This window comes from Crocodylus siamensis, chromosome 6 (genome assembly GCF_052110815.1).
Source record: "Crocodylus siamensis isolate JL-2025a chromosome 6, ASM5211081v1, whole genome shotgun sequence".
Taxonomy (NCBI): Eukaryota; Metazoa; Chordata; order Crocodylia; family Crocodylidae; genus Crocodylus; species Crocodylus siamensis.
This window is the reverse complement of record NC_143400.1, coordinates 20,642,858-20,651,746: the sequence shown is the minus strand read 5'-3', so window position 1 is coordinate 20,651,746 and position 8,889 is coordinate 20,642,858. Positions and strand designations below refer to the sequence as shown.

At 48.0% G+C, this 8,889-nt stretch overlaps 1 non-coding gene across 1 annotated transcript; it reads left to right on the top strand.

The window, feature by feature from the left end:
- Positions 1-8,348: 8,348 nt before the first annotated feature.
- TRNAW-CCA (transfer RNA tryptophan (anticodon CCA)) lies at positions 8,349-8,420 on the top strand. Its single transcript has one exon. It is a non-coding gene; the product is annotated as a tRNA-Trp (tRNA).
- The last annotated feature ends 469 nt before the right edge of the window (positions 8,421-8,889 follow it).

Below are 8,889 nucleotides of genomic sequence, written 5' to 3'. Positions count from 1 at the left end.
TTGCAGGCAAGCATTATTGACCTTTCCAGGTGAACACTGTCTTTTCTTGTAGATTAGCACTGTTTTCTGAATTGTTAATTGTTATTTCTGTACCCACTTGTTTGGATACAGAGCTAATTAGAGTTATACAAAGTGGTTACACTCGTAATCTAACTTTATCTCAAGTACATTGTTCTTCCAAAAAAATAAGATCAACCTAAGAAAATAAGATTAAAAAAATAAGATAAACCTCATGGGGAGGGGTGGCCAGCGGACTCTTCTGCTCAGGCACAGGGCAAGCCACACCTGTGAAGAACAGCTGAGTGGCTGTTGGTAGGTGTGGAAAATTCAAACCCACGTCAGTTGGACCTAAATGCCAAAGGAGGCACAAGTGTGTGGCAGTGTGCGTGAGGCCTTGACTCCCCCCGACCACAGCACACCTGAGCAACGGATCTCCAGTGAATGAAGAGGAAGCAGCATCAGCTAAGTGGGCTAAGTGGGAGTGAGTGGGGGACCAGTGAAGAGCGGAGCCAGCTGTAGGGGACTGGGCAGGGTTTTTCCACCCTCCCATCCCCATATAGCAGTACTGGGAGGGAGCTGCACTCTTGAGCCAGGCAAACAGGCGTGCTCTTCAGGGGTATGTGGGAGTTTGTACAGGAGGATGCACAGGAGGGGCCTGACTCTAAGACGTGGCAGCAGAGCCACTGGCATGACTGTTTGAGCACTCTGGGTGCTCAGGTCAGGTCCCAGAGGACTGGAAGAGGGCCAATGTGGTCCCCATTTTCAAGAAGGGGAGGAAGGAGGATCCGGATAACTATAGACTGGTTAGTCTCATCTCTATCTTTGGGAAAACCTTTGAAAAAAATTATTAAAGATCACATTTGTGGGAGTCCAGTGGGGAAAGCAATGCTAGGAGCAACCAGCATGGATTCACAGCAGGTAGATCCTGCCTGACTAACCTTGTTTCTTTTTATTACCAGGTCACAAAATGCTTAGATACAGAAATAGAGGTAGATGTCATCTACTTGGATTTTAAGAAGGCCTTTGATCATATATTTTCATAGATAAACTGAGCAGCTGTGATGTAGATGATTACATGGTCAGGTGGGTAGCAACTTGGCTTAGGGGTCGCACTGAGAGTGTGGTGGTAAATGGGTTGGCATCGACCTGGAAAGATGTGGGCAGTGGAGTCTGACAAGGCTCGAGCCTTGGACCTGTGCTGTTCAATGTCTTCATCAGTGTGGTGGAGCAACAGTGGGGTGCTTGCCACCCTGGGGCTGTTACAAGCTGCATGGGAGCTTGCATGCAGAGCAGCGGGAGAAAGCCTCCCCCAGGAACCAGTTTAATGGGGAAGGTGGGTGGCAGAATACATCAGGTGTCTGCCACTTTAAGTGCTGGTGGCAGGTGCTGCCCCAGCTCTGATGAGTGGCCATTTTAGATCCAGGCCAGCAGAGATGGAGGCAGCAGTTTGCTGCCTGATGCCATCAAAGTAACATCTTCTAGTGGAGTGGCTGCTCCTGCAACAACTTGGAGGTGAGGGCAGGAGCCTATGGGGATGCGTTGGAGGCTCCTGGAGTAACTAGGAATAATGGCCACAAACTGATGAAGAACAGATTTAGGATAGACTTTAGGAAGTACTTCTTCACAGTAAGGGTGGCCAAAACCTGGACTGGGCTTCCAAGGGAGGTGGTGCTCTCCCCTACCTTGGGGGTCTTTAAGAGGAGCCTACACATGCACCTGGTTGGGGTCATCTGACCCCAATGCTATTTCTTGCCCTGGGCAGGGTCCTGAACTCGATGATATGCTAAGGTCCCTCCTGACCCAAGCATCTATGAATCTATGAAAGCCTTTCCTCTCACAAGACCTGTAAATAGCAGTGTGTTATAAAAATCATAGAAAAGTAGGGTTGGAAGGGACTTCAGGGGGCCGTCCAGGTCAACTAGCTGCACAAAGCAGTACCATCCTCAACTAGATCATCCCTGCCACAGCTTATTCTAGCTGGGTATTAAAAAATCCATGGATGGAGATTCCACAGTTTTTCTGGGTAATCTTTTCCAGTGTTTTACTACCTGCCTAGTGAGTGAGTTTTTCTCAAAATCTAATCTAAACTTTCCTTGCTGCAACTTGAAACAATTTTTCCTTGTTCTCTTATATGCCAAGACTAAGAACAGTCCAGCTCCATCCTCTTTAGAACCATCCTTCAGGTAGTTGAAGGCTGCTGTTAAAGCCCCTCTCAGTCTTCTCTTGCCTAAATAAGCCCAGTTCAGTCAGCCTCTTATGATAAGTCATGTGCCCTAGCACCCTAACCATTTCTGTTGGACTGTCTCCAATTTGCCCACATTCTTTCTGTAGTGGTTGGCTTAAAAATGGACAAAGTAGTCCAGACGTGGCCTCACTAGTGCTAAAAAGAGGGGAATAATCACTTCCCTTGATCTGCTGTCAACAATCCTACTGATGCAGCTCAGTATGCCGTTATACTTCTCCCCAACAAGAACACACTCTTTGCTCATATTCAGCATATTGTCCACTGTAACACCCACGTTCATTTGTGGATATTTACCCCTATAAGCCATATGCAATCTTTCCAGATAATCACTATTTACCCTTTCTAGGTGAGCGCTATTTTTTCTTGTAGATTAGTTCTATGCTTTCTGAATCATTAATGATTACTCCCGTACGCAAATGCTGTTCATGAATGATTGCCTTTTATGGATAGATATACGAGCTGTTTGTAAACTCCATCAGAGAAAGAGAAATAGGCAACATCAGAATCAAACCTTAGGGCTGACTTACATCTCAACCGGCTCCATCTTGCATTGCAAGAAGCCAGGCCACTCCTCCTCAGGATACAGGAGCTGTCCATATTTCTTGATTTTTTTGTGAGCATTTTGTAGTAATTAAAAATGGCATGGTACTGCTCTGCATAACTGTCATTAGCTCTGTATCCAAACAAACCAATGTTGGTTTTGCCAATAGTACTGAGTGTGCTTGTCTGAATCTGTCATTTCAGCTCTGAAATTCTTTAGGTCATTATAATAACAATAAACTGACCTAAGAGTGACCATTCCTAAGAGCCCTTCCCAACCAAGTGGCAATGATGGGAGGATGGGGTTGGGGAATAAAGTAATTTCAGTGTCCATGGTAGCCCTCTGTAAACCAAAACTGAGGGCAGGTGGGGAAAGGGAGGAGGAGAAGAAGAGCAATTTTCCTTTCACCAGATTTTTGGGAGTGAGAAATAGCCAAGGATAGCCCCTTCATGAGAGGCCTGTGCAAAGCAGCTAGAATTCGCTTTGGACCAGCCAATTCGGGGGACAGTGATTCGATTCAGTGATTCAAACACTGTCCCAAATTGATTCAGCCAAATCTGATTTGGACATTCAGCTGCCGAACCTCTGAATCTCCGAATCACCCAGGCCCATCCCCTGCCCACTTTCCCGGGCCCAGCAATAGCTGCCCCACCCACCCCAGCTCCCTGCAGGTTGAAAAAAATGCTGTAACTCACTGGGAATTGCTGGTTGGGGTGGCAATCCCCAGTGCCCCCCACTGTCACACACTGTGTGGGGGGCTCCGCATGAGCCCCCCAACTGCCTCTGCTGTTCCAGCCCCCGCATGGCTGCCCCACCGACCCTAGCTCTGGTCCTTTAAGGAAAAAAATACCACCCCCTGCCCAGGCTCACTGGTTCCTGCCCAGTGGGTGAGAGATCCCCGCTGCCCCCTACTGCCCCACAGCATGGGGGGGTTCTTCCACAAGCCCCCCAAAGGCCCAAGGCCACTGCAGGAGCTGGTGAGTCCTGGGGGGGTTGTTTTTTTCTTAAAGGGCCAGAGTTGGGATGGGTGGGACATTCATGGGGAGGCTGGGACAGTGTGGGGGGTCAGGGGGCTCCTACAGAACCCCCAATGCAGTCTGTGGCAGTGGGGAACAACGGGGATTGCCCCCCACACACACCCAGCAGCACCTGGTGAGTGGGGGCTTTTTTTAAAGCACCGGGAGCTGGGGCATGTGGGGCAGCCATGGGAGGGTCTGGGGGAGCAGGTGTGGGTTGAAGGGGGCTGGGGGAGCAGACAGGGGATGGAGCCTGGCACCCTCTCCCCCTACTTACCACCTCCAAGTCTGGCACCAGCTCCCTGCTGCAGTGGTGGGGGACTGCCCAAATCATGAGCGTTCTCCAAATCTTTGGAAAATATTTGGAGAGCTTTGAATTGAGTCAGACCTTTTTATTAGTCCCCTGATTCAATTTGGATTTGGAGATTTGGCCACTGAAATGACCTGAATCTCTTCCGAATCGAATCAGCACCTGAAGCTTTGCACAGCCCTACTTCATGGACCAACAGTATAAGGCTCAGCGGCCTAATGGTGATTTATTGGACAACTGCCATTTAAATCCACAAACAATGCTCTGGAATGAGCAGTATAACTTTCACGAAGTTGCCCATTGTCCTAAAAGCCTGACATAATAATTCCCTATTATAGCACATTTTGTTAATGCAATCATCATGGGGGGAGGGGGAGAGCAGTATGCCAATCACCCTGATAACAACCCCATGCTGATGTGTCAAGCCCCAACACAGAGGAACATAATGTTGTCTGTTGCTACCCCCTCTCATTGTTGGGATATCTCCCCCATCCCAGCTTGTACTTGGGTCCACCATCAGCAGATAGAAACTGGAGCTTTGTCCTGGAACCCCGAGTGATTCAAAGCAAACATTTCTCCCACCCAGCTCACACACCTTGAAAACATGTCTCTCTAGAGCTATTGGCATTTAGGATTGCAGATGTACTCATTAAGTGACAATGTAGGGCAATCTTGCCCACATCTGTGTAAGGATATAGGGAAAGAACACCCTCACTGAGACCATGCTGGGGATCTCCCAGGCACTGGCACTTATCAAGTGGTTGGGTATTGTTTGTATTTCTTCAGGGCACAGTTCTGGGTGCTGTGAAGAAGAAAGAAAGTTAGCTTGGAGGGTGTGGGGCTCCAATACACCCCAACTCATCATCTGGGGAGGGGGTGATAAAACACCAGACCAAACTTCATCTTCTCCCTTTCCCCTTCCTCTTCTGAAAACAGGGACAGGTTCAGAGCTCTGCAGACACAAGTTACAGAAGACACTACATTTTGAAATATCATCTGATACCTCATGCAATAAGGGGTGAGATTTTCACCTGGTTGGCCATTTTTGAAGCTGGCTGCAGCTGTTCATTTGAGTTTGGTCACAGCTATAAACTGCTTTCTGTAGACAAACTGGGCAAAAATTGTCTGCACCCCTGTCCCACACATTCAGTACCTTGGCCTCAGCTCAGCATTCTTGTCAAGCACTGTTTTGTGAGCAGTGGCTCATCCTCAGGGAGCACTGGGTGTACTTTATTCCCTGATTGTAAGGTGGTCATTGTCTCTTTCCACTGCTGGTTAGCTTGACTGCCTTGAGGATGGTGGTGCTTGCATTCTAGAGGCAGGCCACTTTTACCATACTTGAAAGGGTCCTTGACCCTGTTACATAAGAGGTGAGGCTGAGTCCTTGGGGTGACCACCCAGAAAAATGAGAGTGTGGTGAACCTTCAGACTTAGCTATAATTCAGTGAGGTCACAAAGGCACGCTAGTCATCTGTGCCAGGCCTGTTCTCCCCACACAGATCATGGGTCAGGCAGCACTACAGCAGGCATGGCACAGCTGGCTGCTCCTGCCAGCACCGGGGGCTGTGCACCACAGGGGGCAGAGTGGGCAGGGGTTTGGCAGCTCCCCACTCAAACCCCACAACTCCTCCCACACCCTCCCACACACCCCACATTCCCCCACACCCACCTCCTTCCTACCCCCCTCCTGTAAACCTCATAGCCCCTCATCACACACCCATTGTGCCCAGCTGCCACATAGGATGAGACCTGATGGCAGGAGCTATGGCTGCAGGGGCAGCTGTCCCCACCACATCCTGGTTAGTGAAGGGATTGGGGGGGAGCTCTAATTTTTCTATGATAACAAAACCAAAAGCAAACATTAAAGCATATAGTTATTTAGAATTAATTTTGTTATGATGACAGAGGTACTGGTAGGCTTCCAAATTACTTTCAAATTGTAAATATATCAATAAAACATTACCCAACTAATCGATCTCTCTCTCTGGTGGTCTTTTGTTTCAATTGTGGAAGAACATGGGGTATTTTGGGGTATTTTAAAGAGTGAATTTGGGATTGTTTTTAGCAGAGAATTTGCAGTTTTAAATAAGGAACACCTGGATTCCTGCTAGTGAGGCAAGTAGTGGGACCCAGGCAGAGGAGCCTGCTAGGGTTGGCACCCCGTATTCAACTGGGTGGCAAATGAGGTGACAGTCCTCCTGGCCTTTTGGGACAAAGAGGACATGCTTTAACAGTTCAAAGCAGACCACCACACTGAGAACATCTTCCAGGTGATAGCCGCCCAAATGGCAGCAGTGCCACACAAAGATCAACTGTGCACCCACAGCCCACTGGCAACTGGCCAAGAAGTGCAGATGCCTCTACTGCCATCATGTGGTCCCCATCCATGTTTGGCAGGTGTGCAGCCTTGGGTCCACATGCTGTCACAGGTGCACAGCAGGTCATAGCCAGGCAGCAGCCCTCACTGCCAGACTGCTGCAGTGCATAGAGGGCACAGGGAACTCTAGATTAGGGCTGCTTCAGCAGTCCAGCTGGTACACTAATTGACTGGGCCCCAGAAGCTCCCAAGCTTGTTGCAACTTTTTATACAGCTGGGCTGGCACAGGGGCTGGCTGCAGCCTCCAGCTCCCCCTGGCTGCAGATCCAGGAGGAGTTGGGTAGCCCCAAGTGGCACAACTTGCCCCACACCAAAGTGCATGTTCAGGCATGTGTGCTGAGGCAAAAATTCCCAGCACAAATTTGTGCCACTCATACCTAAGCTGCTGCCTGCATGTGTGGACTCATCCAAAGAGCAACAACTCTAAAGGATTTAAGCTATTATTTCCTCTGTTCCTTACTCTTCTTCCAATTAAAGCAACCTAACACTAACTTTTATCCTCTTAAAAATATTATTGGCATTTACCATTTAAGAACTATGTACCACCCAATAGAATGGAACAAAGGAAAATTATATATAAAAAAATCCTTTCTTGTTACTTGCTAATTCAAATGCTCTCTTGCTTGCTTCGATTTGTCCCTCATTCCTTCCTTTCCTGAGCCTTAAGTGAAGGGGTTAAAATATACTACTGAAAGTAAGTCATAAAAAAGGCACACATATGGATATAATTCTTTGAGACATCATCTTTTACAGAAAATAGAGAAGAAATGGAAACGGGAGAGTGGGATCAGTTGCTTTGATTTGATTTGATTCATAAATTCATAGATGCTTGGGTTGGAAGGGACCTCAACAGATCATTGCCTAGGCAGGAAACAGTGCTGGGGTCAGATTTGGTTTGGTTTCCTTTGATGTGCTCTAGTTAGCATGTTTTTCTTCATACTCATTGAAAAAAATTGATGCTTCTATTAAATGACATATATTAAGATGAATATACTATACTATGTGGCTTCTTTTATGTAGTGTGAGTTATCATGAATTATTAAAGTAAATAGGAGTGCAAAAAGTGATGGATGATAGGTACAAAAACTCTTCCTTCATTGTGAGCAGTTGTTGTTAAATTGTAGTGAAAGACTAGAAACTCTAATGTTTTTAAGATGCGTATCAACTGTTGTGCACTGAAACCCAGGATGTCATAATTTGCCAAATCAGATGTGGACCCACAATAGGCATCACAAAGTTACAAGTAATCATATTCATTATTGCCAAGATATTCGTGGATATTCATTCTCTCTTGCACACTGGAAAGATTTTGCTGAAGGCCACTTTGACTTCCTAGTTGCGTAGGCTGTAGATTAGAGGACTCACCATGAGTCACCAGTGTATAGAGCATAGCCACCATCTTGTCCTTCTCCAGGGAGTAGCTAGAGGGTGGCTGGGTGTAGTTGTAGATGATAGTGGAGTAGTAGAGGCCGACCACTCCAAGATGTGAGGAACATGTGGAGAATGCTCTTCGCTTCAGGAGTTCGCCCGCGGCCAGGTTCCAAGATCTCGGCCCCAGCTTCCCTCTCCCCTCGAGTTCTTGATGCTGTGCTGGGTCGCTTCAGGGGCCTGGGCTGGTGCCGCCCCCGCCCCCGGCTTTCAAGTTGCCTCACCGTGTCCCAGTGTAAAAACCGTGGCTTTGCTCTTCCCCGCACTCACCGCTGTTCCCACAGATTCTTGGTGGGTGGTGAGCGTGGGCCTGCCAGTCCTGGGCTCCGGGATCCCTCAGCTCATGCTGATCCTGCATTGTGGATCCCTCCTTTTGGATTCATCTCCCAGAGAGTCCTCCCATAGCTCCTCTCATGTCCAGTACTACAGGTGGCCCCATGGTGCAATGGCAGCATGTCTGACTCCAGATCAGAAGGTTGTGTGTGCAAATCACACTGGGGTCAACTTCCTCTGCAGTTGCATGGTTTCTGAGTTTCTGGGGGACTCTCACTTTCCTTGCTGTGTAAGTGTTAAGGCAGCAAACAGAGGCCCTTTTTCCAAAGATAGCCATAAAGAAAACACCAGGCCTCAAAGCCAGGGGCAGATAGAAAGGTTGTCTGGAGTGATGGAGCAGCCTGGGAAGCTTTGTTTTTCTCTGGGAGTGTGGACAGAGAAATGTCAGGATCCCTGTGTTGGATAATCCGAGTAGGAAAGATCACTTCAGCACGGTCTTCTCCTGAAAGGGTCCCTTTTTGTGCTGGGTGAGCCTTTTCAGTGTGATACATTGGGGGTGAAGAAGAATGGGATTGAAGTGAGTTATTCAAAGAAATGTTGGAGCACCGGGGATCTAGGAAGGAGGGTGAACTCGTATGATTGCACCTCATGTTAATTTCTGCTCCCCCCGAACTTTAAAATCAACTGCCTGGTTTGGGG